Here is a 13,627-nt window from a genome sequence, read left to right on the forward strand (position 1 = left end):
GAAACTTTGGACCTTTTCGGGGTTCTTTCTGTTGTCATCATTAACTGGAGCGTGTGCATTTAAAGTACAGTATCCCTTGTTGCCGCATCTTAGGCATAACACAGAGATGCGTTCGCTAGGTGATGTGAATCCGCTGAAAGAATCCATGATATCACATCATATTAATAAGTCTATTCCAAAAACGCTATAACCATGTGTGTTCTTAGGCGCCGGCTTCCCATTAATTATTCTATAACCTTAAGACTTAAAAGCCGTATCATCGGTGAAATTGGTTTCTTGGAGAGCCGTTCATGAAATTTTGTGTTTATTCAGGATATCAGTCAGCTGCTTGAGTTTTCCGTTCTGTATAACAGTCTCTTTTTAGCCACTATAGCTGTGAGTGTCAATATTACCGCCGTAGTTCTAATCTTTTCGGTATGCTTACATTTCAGGGCACGTGCGAAATAAACGCTTGACCACTAGCAGCCTTTAATAAAAAATTAAAATTGTTTTCACCGCGTTCACCCTGTCCCCAGTGTCGCACACGCGTTGTATGACGGAGAATTCACTGAAATATCTAATTCTCTAGAGTGATACTACATGGTGTCACAGCCACAACTCTAACCACACAATCTTTCACCAATCAATACATTTCTTACATTGTTAGAAATTGTCATTACAGTTAGTTTCATCACACTAAAAGAACTCCCCCAACTTACTTCTTCTGGAAAATGTTTTAATATACTGGTCTTAACTTGTTAATGTTAAATTCTTTCATAACGTTGACGTCTCTGACACATATTACCTTTCTTTCATGAAATTTCTTACTTACCTTGAGATTTGTTAAATATTTTCACATATTAAGCAACCAGTTCAGCGCCTGCTGCTCCAACTGTATGGCCTGCAGGGATTATTTTTTGTTCTTGTTTAATCGCATTTTTATGTTGTTCACAAACTGCACCACCTTCTAAGCTTTTCACGCTAATTGAGAGTCACGAGCATGGTCTTTCCCGAATGTTCTTGTGACCAATACGCGATGCTGGTAGTAGGAGCTCAAAATTTTTGTGAAACACTCCTTTTGCTTTCTTGTGGAGATATTTCCATACCAGCTTCATCTCTTAATAAACATTTCTTTATATCTGAATGGGAAATGAAATACCAATTTTCGTAAACTTTGTTTTAAAATTTTTTTAATGTAACGAAAAATTTTCTTACAAGTTGTCATCCCCTATCAGACTCCCTTAGGGTTTGACTTACTGGAAACACTGAAACAATTTTTTTTTTAATTTCTAACATAGCAGTGAAATACCTGCTACCATAGATGTAGCCTTAAAATCCTTTAGTAGTTGCAGAATGAGATTTTTACTTTGCAGCGGAGAGTGCGCTGTAATGAAACTTCCTGATGGATTAAAACTGTCTGCCGGACCGAGACTAGAACTCGGGACATTTGCCTTTCGCGGACAAGTGCGCTACCAACTGAACTACCCAAGCACGACTCACGCCCCGTCCTCACAGCCTTAATTCCGCCAGTACCTCGTCTCCTACCTTCCAAACTTTACAGAAGCTCTCCTGCGAAACTTGCACGACTAGCACTCCTGAATGAAAGGATATTGCGGAGACATGGCTTACCCACAGCCTGGGGGATGTTTCCAGAATGAGATTTTTACTCTGCAGCGGAGTGTACTCTGATATGAAACTTCTTGGCGGATTAAAACTGTGTGCCGGATGGAGAATCGAACTCGGGACCTTTGCCATTCGCAGGCAAGTGCTCTACCAATCCTTTCTTTCAGGAGTGCTTGTCGTGCAAGGTTCGCAGGAGAGCACCTGTAAAGTTTGAAATGTAGGAGACGAGGTACTGGCGGAATTAAAGCTGTGAGAACTGGGCGTGAGTCATGCTTGGGTGGCTCAGTTGGTAGAGCACTTGTCCGCGAAAGGCAAAGGCCCCGAGTTCGAGTCTCGGTCCAGCAGACAGTTTTAATTCGCCAGGAAGTTTCATATCAGCGCCCACTCCGCTGCAGAGTGAAAATCTCATTCTGGAAACACCCCCCATGCTGTGGCTAAGCCATGTCTCCGCTATATCCATCCTTCCTTTCAGGAGTGCTAGTCGTGCAAGTTACGCAGTAGAGCTTCAGTACAGTTTGGAAGGTAGGAGACGAGGTACTGGCGGAATTAAAGCTGTGAGGACGGGAAGTGACTCGTGCTTGGGTAACTCAGTTGGTAGAGCACTTGCCCGCGAAAGGCAACGGTTCCAATTTCGAGCCTCGGTCGGGCACACAGTCTTAATCCGCCAGGAAGTTTCCTTTAGTAGTTCTTTACTAATTGTTTATTTTCAAAAAAACTGTCACAGTCTGTTTTACCCTCTTATTGTCAGAAACTTCAAAAAATGCTGGAACACTTATTTTTTATTTTCTGACTGAGAAGCCAAAGACCAGGTTTCGTAATTCTGGCTTCAAAATTTCCGTAACAGCGACATATTTTCAAAAAGCCTTTCGTCCCATATAATACACCCTGAGGAGTGTAATTTCGGAAAATCTCTTCTTAAACACTGCCTACAGTATAAGATCCACGCCCTCTCCAAACTTAAGGTTTCTATTCTTAGCGGTTTGGCCTGGGCGGTGACTCAGTCCGTCAAGATACTGCCTTTTATACGTAGATACCGCAATTTTTATAAGAGAAATCATGCGTTTACATCGTTTAGAAGAGTGCAGACCCACCGCTTGTGTATTATTGTCATACAAATTGTTTCCACTACACTGAAATGACAAGTTTGAAGATCAAAAATACAGGGCGTTTGAAAGAGGACTTTATAACTGAAAATTCATATAAATTAATTCATACTACCTACAGAGGCGATAGTAGTGTAAACTTGTAAGGAAATGCATCAAGTCTTGTCTCGCGTACTTCGCTAGTGCCGAATGGCACCGTAAGGAGCGCTAGCGGCAGTTGCATTAAAGACTGACTGCCGTACAAGCAATAAAAGGGGCTGATAAAACTGATCGCAAGAACTTCAATGTGGATACGTTAAATGGATTACATGAGGATGAACATTTATTGGACAAAATCATCTTTTCTGACGAGTCGTCTCTCCAATTAAGTGGCAAGATTAAGAAACATATCAGTAGGATTTGGGGCAGCAAAAATCCACATCAAACATTGCAACATGTTCGTGATAGCACTAAAGTAAACGTATTTTGTGTAATGTGCAGGAACAAAATGTACGGCCCTTTTTTTCAGTGAGAGAACCATCAACGGGATAGTGTACCTGAATAATTTTAAATTTGTGGTAAAATGGTTCAAATGGCTCTCAGCATTACGGGACTTAACATCTGATGTCATCAGTCCCCTAGAACTTAGTACTACTTAAACTTAACTAACGTAAGGACATCACACACATCCATGCCCGAGGCAGGATTCGAACCTGCGACCGTAGCGGTCGCACTGCTGAAGACTGAAGCGCCTAAAACCACTCGGCCACAGCGGCCGGCTAAATTTGTGGTAAGGACTATGGAACCAGACTGCTGAGGTCATCGATCCCTAGGCTTACGCACTACTTAATCTATCTTAAACTAACTTATGCTAAGGACAACACACACACCCATGCCCGAGGTAGGACTCAAAGGGGGAAGGCGCGCGAACCGTGACAAGACGCCCAAGACCATATGGCTACCCCGCGCGACGTACCTGGATATGTTACAACAATTTTTGATACCACAGATTGACGAGATTGACCAAGAACGAAATGTTTACTTCATGCAAGGCGGTGCACCACCCCACTACCTGGCTGATGAGCGAAATGTTTCTCCGTGCCCGCTTTCCAGGTCAATGGATTGGCCGTGATGCGGCAATTACAGGCCCCCCACGCTCCCCAGACCTGACACCACTCGATTTTCTTTTTATGGGGATTCGTCAAAGGCATCGTGTTTGTACCTCCTGTGGCGGCTACTCTACCTGAACTTAAATCAAGTATTTATGCCGCCACTGAGCAAGTTACACCTGCAATGCTACAGCTAGTTTGGGAAGAAATTAGCTTCCGATGGGATGTGTGCAGGATAACCAATGGAAACCACATTTAACATATTTAGTTCAAGTTCAAAAAACTTGATGTGTTACCCTAGCAAATAACATTAAACCCAGCTCTGTATCTTCTTTCAATAAATTTATATCTATTTTTAAAGTTGTAAAATCCTGTTTGAAACACCCTGTGTACTGGTATTATGCATTATTCGGACGTATAATAATAGTAATGGGAAGAGAAAAAATCTTGGAATAGATTTAGCTTTGTCGAGTAATAACTGTGGGCTTGTTCGTCTCTGCTTCTATTTCCACTGCATTTATACCTTTTTTTTATATTTCACAAGGCGCACGTGTTTTTATTGCCAGTGGGTATATTCCACGAAGTGGCGGTGACGCACACGCCGGCGTGACGTCACGCACAGTGCCCGGCGCTGCCCGCCTTCGCGGCTGCGGCAGTCTCAGCCCACGGACGCTGTTCTACGGCTCGACACGACACGGCCGGCCCCCTGGACCGCAATGGACCATCCTCGTTCATCTGACGGCTGAAGTAAAAACACCTGCGTCACCGCACTTGTTCTCTTACAACGTATTAAGAATGACTGTCTACTGTGAAAACACTACCAACACTTTGGGTCAGATTTTATTTTTAAAATGCAGTTGTGGAAAATTCATTCCGGCACAGAAGTTTAACTTTGTAATGAGAGAATAGTCTTGGTAGTGGATTTATTAGTTTTGGTCGCACCCTCAACATTCGATTACAACGTAATTGCTCACAAGGGAAACTACTCATCGCATCCGCCTCATAGTTATTGGTAAGACGACCCAGTGGATAGCATGTCAAAATCTGAACACAGATCGAGCTTGACAACAGGAAGAAGATGTACGGAACTAAAAAAATAAAAATAAATAAATAAAAAATTGAAATTAAAATAAAAAATTAAAATTAAAATAACCAGCGAACGGTCCAAGCTAGACAAGTGCAACATCGAGCGAAATGTTAGAACCATGGTGTGGTGGTTAAGTTGACCAGGTGTTGGACTGCAAATCGAACGATCCGTGTTCAAAACTTCCATGTGCTATTTATTTCTATTTGTACTTCTCATAACATTATGGACTGGCCAACCGGTTATTGAAATGTTTGTTGTCTTTCTGTTGTCTTGGCAGTTCTCATACTATGCATTGGTTATAAAATGCCGGCTGGGGTGCCCGAGCGGTTCTAGGTGCTACAGTCTGGAACTGCGCGACCGCTAAGGTCGCAGGTTCGAATCCTACCTCGGGCATGGATGTGTGTGACGTCCTTAGGTTAGTTAGGCGTAAGTAGGTCTAAGTCCTAGGGGACTAATGACCACAGCAGTTAAGTGCCATAGTGCTCAGAGCCATTTGAACCATTTGATTTTTGGTTATAAAATATCGCCGGCGGTTGTGGCCGAGCGGTTTTAGGCGCTTCAGTCTGGAACCGCGCGACCGCTACGGTCTCAGGTTAGAATCTTGCCTCGAGCATGGATGTGTGTGATGTCCTTAGGTTACTTGGTTTTAACTAGTTCTAAGTTCTAGGGGACTGATGACCACAGCAGTTAAGTCCCATGGTGCTCAGAGCTATTTGAACCATTATAAAATAACAATCATGTGTATGAATACGTCACCTTCGCAAGTAAATGTGATGAATGACAGTGAGAACAGGCGAGATAACATGCAGACGTCTCATGTAAATGAAAACAACAGACAAACGAGTGTGAACTATGTTACAACAAAGGAATTCAAGGATCAAAACTTCCAAAACTGAACGTAACTTCAAAAACGTTAAAAAGATATAGTTTCACAGAGTGCAGAGAAACTATTATGTTTCCATCATTTCCTTGGGAGTGGCCACATTCACATTCATACGAACACCTAAGTCTGGAAAGGAGGCATATCTCACTCGCTCGGCAGCCACACAAATTAGGTCCTGTCATATGACACACATACTGTCACTAATGCCGAGTATGACACACCATGACACACCAGGTGTGTTTTCCGGTGGAGGCATCTGTTGACTTGTCGCCTTGTCTTCAAACGTTTGCGGTTCCCGTTCGAAAGTCACTTCCTTTCGTTTACTAATAGAGTAGTTGTGCAGAAAACTTTCATTGTAGGTCCTTTCCTTAAACCTCACTTTTGCAAACGGACATTACACTACGATACAGACACGAATTTGAACACAGCGAAAAGAGGAGAAAAAGAAATTGGTACAATGGAGCTTCGAACACGATTCGCCCAGTTTGCAGTTCAACACCGTGACCACTTAATTATAAATCTAGCAACCACACCAATCTTGGGTACTATTCGTATTGAGAGCTTTTTCAGTATAAATGAAATAATCGTGTGACACTTTTGGCTAGCAGGTCCCATTTGGGTTCGGCCGTCAAGTGCAAGTTTTATTTCAGTCGACGCCACATTGGCTGACATGCGTGCCGATGATGAGGACGAATTGATGATGAGGACAACACAACACCTAGTCTGCGAGTTGAGAAAAATCTCCTACCTAGCCGGGAATTGAACCTGGGTCCGCCACGTGGGAGGCAAGCATGTTACCACTTTCTTTTGAATGACCTGAGAGAAGGGGCGGGGGCAAAGAAGGCAGGGGTCGCCTTCCGAGGCCTGGCCTCAGTGTCCCATTTCCACCCCCCCAAAGCCAAAAAGGGTGCGATAGGATCAAAAGCACTTTATTGGATCAAATTCATTTATTCATGAATATATATATATATATATATATATATATATATATATATATATATATATATATATATATATAACTGGATCCTACAACCTCCACCAGAAGCTTCAGAGTCACGTAATGAATGTGAGGGGGACTCCCTCTAAACTGTTATCTCAGAGGATCAATCATGTGCCGTGAATCTTTTTCAAGAGTGCCTTCTAGTACCGTACTCGGAATGCCCCATTGGGCAGGAGGTTTCTCGAATAACGCACCTAAATAATTCGATAGTCGTGTGTGGTACAATGCATGGTAGCGGAACGCCTCATGAGTCGTAGTCAGGTGGACCCACAAGTCCAGAGCGCTTTCGGGCACGGCTTGCAAAATGTTATACAGCACCATGCCCTTCAGCCAGTTGACGGCGTCCATTCTGATAGTGGGAAAGTAAACGTTTCTGGGTGTAGGAGTTCGTCCGGCGTTATAGACTCTGGCTGACGTCGCAACAGGAGCACCAGCATACGTTGTACAAGATCCCAGCAGCTGCCTGTCACAGCACATGTCAAGCGGTGCGCGTCCGAATCGACGATAAAAATGGTTCAAAGGGCTCTGAGCACTGTGGGACTTAACATCTGAGGTCATCAGTCCCCTTGAACTTAGAACTACGTAAACCTAACTAACCTAAGAACATCACACACACCCATGCCCGACGCAGGATTCGAACCTGCGACCGTAGCAGTAGCGCGGTTCCAGACTAAAGCGCCTAGAACCGCTCGGCCACACCAGCCGGCTCGACGATGTTACGGGGTTGTCGTGCCTGATAGATGCGGTAGTAATCTCTCATGCTCGGCGCCCTCGTCACCGGTAGATCTTCAGCCATGTAACTCAGTTCAACCAGTAAATGGCGGATGTGGCCAAAAGACGGAGCAATGTGGCCCACGGCGACCGATGGACGAAGATTACATTGCGTGACGATCTGTAGCAGCGTCCCCGTCAAGCTGTTGTTGGCGGTCCATGCAAGCCGCATTGTCGTAGCTGCAATGCCCACGTGCGGTTGTGGACGTGAGTCAGCCCCACGTCCCCTGCCAGTGAAACCCTGCCAGTGACCTGCACTTACAAATTGTCTATACGCCGCCTGGAAACTGTGGGCCATGTCGACTGTCAGCGGAAGAATATGAGCAAATTAATTAATTTTGGATGCTAGGTAAGTGTTGACGTAACGCGTCGGGAGATTCGTATCCATATTGCGGAATCTGATATCACAGAGCAGCGCCCGTGTCCTTTGCAGTAGCCGACGATATGTGGCTGTCGCAGTTCGGCGAACTGTACTGCAGATCTGCAACTCCAGGGCTTTCAGTGAGGGAATTTTTGGAAGGGTATCACTGTAGCGTGCAGAAAGCCTCTCCTGACATCCATGTACGACGTCTTGTCCATGTTGACGACACTACCCAATACCGCGCCGTAGCGATACTACCACTGAAGCGTCGCTTGGAGTTCGTCACCCCACTGCACCAAGAGCACCACGTCGTCAGCGAAGGCAGCACATCGGAAGGTCACGTCTCGAATGCAGATGCCTTCCAGTAGTTGGCGAAGGCCGTGCAGTGCTGATTCGAGGGCCACCGCGAAGAAGGCTCCTGTCGCATCGACCGTCCAATAGAGATTTGTTCAGTCTGGTGGCCGCTGACTATAATCTGGGACCGTGCCCCGTGGATTAAGCGTAAGATCACCCTTGCTGACGCCTGCGAGAGGCCTACGCGTTCCAGCACGGCGCGAAGGAAACTGTGGTCGATATGATCAAAGGCGTGATCAAAATCGACAGCGACATGGAGCCTCAGAGGCGGCAGACCGTTCCCAGCGCCGTGACGTCGCGGTAGGCGCCATGTACCCTGTGGATGTTGTTGTCACTGTCTAAACATGTCTGGTCTGGATGGATCATATGTCCGATGGTGGTCTGAAGATGTGTGCGGAGGATACGGGCGGAAAGTTAATAACCCGCGTTCAGGAGCGTAAGAGGACGATAGTCGTGACAACGGTGAGAAGCGCTCGGTTTGGGAACTGATATCATCATACCTTCACGAAATCTGTGGGGATGGTAAAATCGTTGCGGAGGGGGTCTTGAAACATCTGAGTCCACTGATCTCCCATCAGGGGATAGAAGACGCGGTAAGCCGCCTGGGTCCGGTGACTTGTTCGGGGCGCCACTTGCCAGTGTCTGTGTAAAGTATTCAGCAGTTATGGGAGCCAGCAGGGCATCGTCCTGGGCGATTATTCTGGGGTCGGGCCGACCACACAGGATGTCTTCATACTCGAGAGCAGTCTGTGGGTCCTCGGCATAAAACGTCCTGTAATGCTGGACGAAAGCTCCAGCGACGGCACACTGCGAGTAGATGCATCCACCGTCTACTGCCTCTACTGATGTTACAAAGTGGCGCTTGCTGCGGCGTCTCCCGTTAATTACGTGACATACGGCCACTTCGGTGGAGATGGTATCCTGCACCCTTCTCCGTACTCGAACTCCTGGGTTATTAGTTCCCTCAGCGCAGTGTAATAAAATTCCGACGTCGCCCGACGCCAGCACACTCTGTCACGGCCATATCCCATGAGCGTCTGTCGGAGGGCTGGCTTGGCGTGGTCGAGCCACCAACGTAAGGTGGAAGGATCTGCATGCAAACTCTGGAGGCAGCGGTCCCACGTAGCAGCGATCTCCCGCCAATATGCGTCCTCGTCAGGTAGGAAACGTTCAGTGTCCATGGACCACGGTTGCGGTAAGTGAGCTGTCGGAGGGGTGTGTCCGAGCAGATGTATGCCAAATGGTCGGTGAAGGCTGTGGGCCACAGTTCTGTGTCCCTTGTCACAGCGTGGCGTTCCCGTGAGACGTATATCCGGTCGAGGCGGCTGGCAGAATGGTCGGTGAAATGTGTATAACCATGGCGGTCCCCATGAAGGGGACGCCACGTGTCGTGTAGCGCCAGATCTCGCACCTGTGCCCTTATTACTAGGCATGTAGAGTTGTGCGGTGTTTTATCTGCTGGATCCACGACGCTATTAAAATCGCCGCCTATGATGTAGTGTTCCGCATTCCCATTCAGAAGAGGAGCAATTTCGTCGCAATAAAAGGTGGCCCTTTCCCTGCTCCGAGATGACCTGGAAGGCGCGTAAACATTTACAATGCGGACTGCTCCCGCTGTGGCGGCAACAGCTCGTGGAGATGACATACGTAACTTCCGATGCCTCAATGCCATCGAGTAATAGATTGGTGGTCCCACCAGCACCGTCGCTTGATGGGATGCTGTAGGCTGTGTATCCATATATGTTCAGTTGCAGCTCTGGATGGGCTTGTTGCAGGATGGTGATATCCGGGTCCGCCGCCCGGAGCATATCACGAAATTTGCTCGTTTTGCTGACAGAGCGCATGCCGTTAACGTTGACTGTGCACACACGATACGTCTGGGACCTCTAAATGCAGAGTGTGTAGATGAAAATGGCAGCCTGTCGGTGATATAGGGGCCGCTTGGCAACCCATCCTGGTGGCAGGTATCTTTTCACGCCGACGTTCTGCTCTTGTTAGGCTCTCCCCATGTGGCGCATCAGTCCCGTGTGGCGAAGGAGTGTCAAGGATGTCTTCTGCCTCCATTTCAGCAGCCCAGTTGAAACGTCCCCTTTGAACAATTCTACACGAGACTGTGCTTAAACTGACACACAATATTTTGTTAGCGCAACGCAATCTGACATTCAAAAATAAATTTACAACACGAAAATACAATTACAAAGGTACAAAATACATCATTAAAGAACATAACAATACAGATAACATTTGTAGTAACACAGGTTTTACAAAAGAATAGAAACAAACACATACATCAGTGGAATTATGACATGAGTACATACATAAAGGATCGCAATAACTTTTGAAACATCAACTTCACACATGAGCATTGAACAGAACAGAATTAATAATGTCTAACATCTTTACAAAGTAAATAACATATTATTAATGCCAATTATATTTGAGGATAACAGTATTCCTCATCATAGTGAATGTAGCTTAATATTAAAAGAAGAAAAAATTCTATGAAACTACACAGAGACAGGAAGAAAACAAATACTCAAGGGTACACAAACACATAGTGGGATAACACCAATAGGAAAGGACAGGGTTCGTTTTCAGTGTAACATTTGGTACTGCAGTCCAACCCAAAACTTCATATATCTTTCCTCTTATTTCATCCTTTGTTTCCACCAAAAAAATTCTATCTAAGCATGCTTTCTGTATTTATATGTTCACACATTTCTTACCTCAACATTTATTTCCAAGAAAATCCTACCTAAAATCTAAAATACTTTTTTTTTTTTTTTTTTTTTTTGGCCAAACCATTTTCTTATAGCGTCTAAATGCATTTCTTCCAATTCATCATAGTTAGTTTCTTATATAGTCTACCCCTCTTAAGCTAACTTAAATCTACTGAGCTCAGATGCTAAACTAAGGGATGAGGCAATGCAGCAGCACAAAATAAGTAACACAAACAGCAATGATAAAAAAATACAAAAGGCAAAGCAAGCAGCATAAATTACAACTGATATAATGCAATGAGCAGCAAAAATAAAAATAAATCAATAGTAAAACTAGCTTTACAGAGTAATACAAAGTGAAATTTAGTAGCACTATGCCTGGCAAATAGCAGCAGAAATAACTTATATCTAAACATGACATAGCTCAAGCAGAAAAAATATTACAGTAAAAACAACAATGCAGATAATGGAAATGTATATTCACATCTTAATATCTATGTAATTAAAGTGGTGCACCACAACAACTGATTGTAAAAAGAAATATTACCATGTACTTGAAAAGAAAATTATGTGTTACTGTTACTAGTTCCTTCTTATTGTTCTTTCCTTTCCAAGTGCTCCTTTTTTAAAGAATGTGGATCATAAAATAATTATTTAATAGATCTGTTGACAGAAAGTGTTCACATTAGCAAATGCATTTCATTTTATAAAAGCAATGCTGCAACACAGCTGGAAACCAGATATCAAATGAAATAAGCAATTACGCCAACCAAAGCATAAAAACATCATTCAATAGCTATGTGGCATTTCGTAAGTCAGTAGCTCTCAATTCTCGTAGAAAGACACTTGTCATTATCAGGTTTGCAGATGTAAGAATATTTCCAAGGATAATGGCCTCCCCTTTTTTTTTGTTCTGGCTGTGCCGCTGAAAAGGGCTCGCAATAATGGCTTTTTCTCCAGGCGTCTGACACAGCTGGGTGCCCGCGACGCATTACGTGCAGGTGGTCACTTAACTTTCGTACGGAAATATTTACGACAGCAGTTTCTGCTACCGTGGCAGTCTCATATAAAAATATTTCACAGGTCAAGAATTAGCGTTGCAAATCTGTAGAAACAAAATCCTATAAATATAAGTGTCCAAAAAAAATATTGGTCAGCATTGTGATACAGTCACACATTTCATAACTCTTAAAGTACGTTTCTTGGTTTCCAACATCCTTTTCATAAATCAGAGTCCCTAAACACTACTCATTATTCCTTACCTCATTATACATATACATATTCGTCGACACTTCTTCAATATTTCATCATGAGAAATACGTAACATAATAAACATTCCTCAACAACATAATACACATCGTCGTCGTAATAATAACATCATAACACTTCAGTCAAATCTCAAAATCGTCGTAACTTCCTCCAATAATTTCTAAGCCTAAAAAAATTCTCTGCTCATGTCAAAAGTGTCAGCTGCCTCAAACGTACTTTAAAAGTCATGATCTCATACCAAATACATCATTCAAAGCTCTCATAGTATCACAATGATTCCGAAAAAATATGAACAGCTTACAAAGTACAGACAAAATACAGTTTCATAAGTGTGAAGTTATCCAACTGTGTAATTGCGTAAACATGTGTCACTGATGTAGTAAAATAAATGTTTGTCTCTCTCAGTTAAATGATCAGATAGCTGTGTAATTTGTGTGTTAGAGAAATATGGTACCGATGTGTAAAGTTGTATAAGCAAATACCATATTAGCTAGGGTTCCTTGTGGTTGCCACACACATGGTACACAAAGTAGGCGTGTACCCCCTGAGGATTAATGTAATTATACCCTCAGGTGTTACAGATTACACCAATGGAATGAAATATATCATGGAAAACTTTCTTTGTAATTCAAAAATCTTTAAAAATAAATGTTTTAAGTATAAAATTGATCACTGAAATGCGTGTCCTGTAGCGCTAAATGTGCATCTTGTTGTAAGGTAATCTCTGTGGAAGTGTCGTAGTTATTTTCCTCCGAAAGCTAAGTTCTGCAGAAGCCAATGTACTTACTTCATGATAAACAAAAGTGAAATGCTTTGCGTATAGATATCGTAGTTATTATGCTTATTGGCGTGATGAAGAAAGTACTGTACAGTAACGTAATGTTGTGCCACGAAAAAGGCTGTCTCATTGTTGCTATACCACAAAAGTTACTACTAAAACATGTTTTTCTTTCCAGAAGAATTCAGAAAACTGTGCAGATATAAAACAGATACACCGCAAAAGCAACATTGTAAATTGTCACTCATTAGTAGCGTCGTGATAAAAATCGTGCAGCTGTCACATAAACTAACCTCTGTGTCATCTGGTATCTCTCAGAAAGCACTTTAAATTCAGAATGTATTTTCAAATAAACCAAAATGTTGCATTAAAATCTCATTAGCAGTACTGGTAAATGCTCTAAGTATGTGAGCCTTATAGTCGTTACGTAATCGTGCAACAAACAAGCAAGAATGTACACACACAATAACACTGTGACGTCTGTTTACTATAACAATGCATTCGTCATTTCTGTTTAAATAAGTTCTCTTGGTTCTTGATTGGATATTTAACTTCAAACATTGTTGTATGTTAACAGATTCTAAGTCTGACAAAGCATATTACTAATGTGA

General features: G+C 43.4%; 1 non-coding gene across 1 annotated transcript; it reads left to right on the forward strand.

Annotated features, from left to right (window-relative positions):
• The first annotated feature begins 1,872 nt into the window (after nucleotides 1-1,872).
• Nucleotides 1,873-1,947, forward strand: Trnas-cga. Its single transcript has one exon. It is a non-coding gene; the product is annotated as a tRNA-Ser (tRNA).
• Nucleotides 1,948-13,627: the final 11,680 nt, after the last annotated feature.

This window comes from Schistocerca piceifrons, chromosome 5 (genome assembly GCF_021461385.2).
Source record: "Schistocerca piceifrons isolate TAMUIC-IGC-003096 chromosome 5, iqSchPice1.1, whole genome shotgun sequence".
Classification (NCBI taxonomy): domain Eukaryota; kingdom Metazoa; phylum Arthropoda; class Insecta; order Orthoptera; family Acrididae; genus Schistocerca; species Schistocerca piceifrons.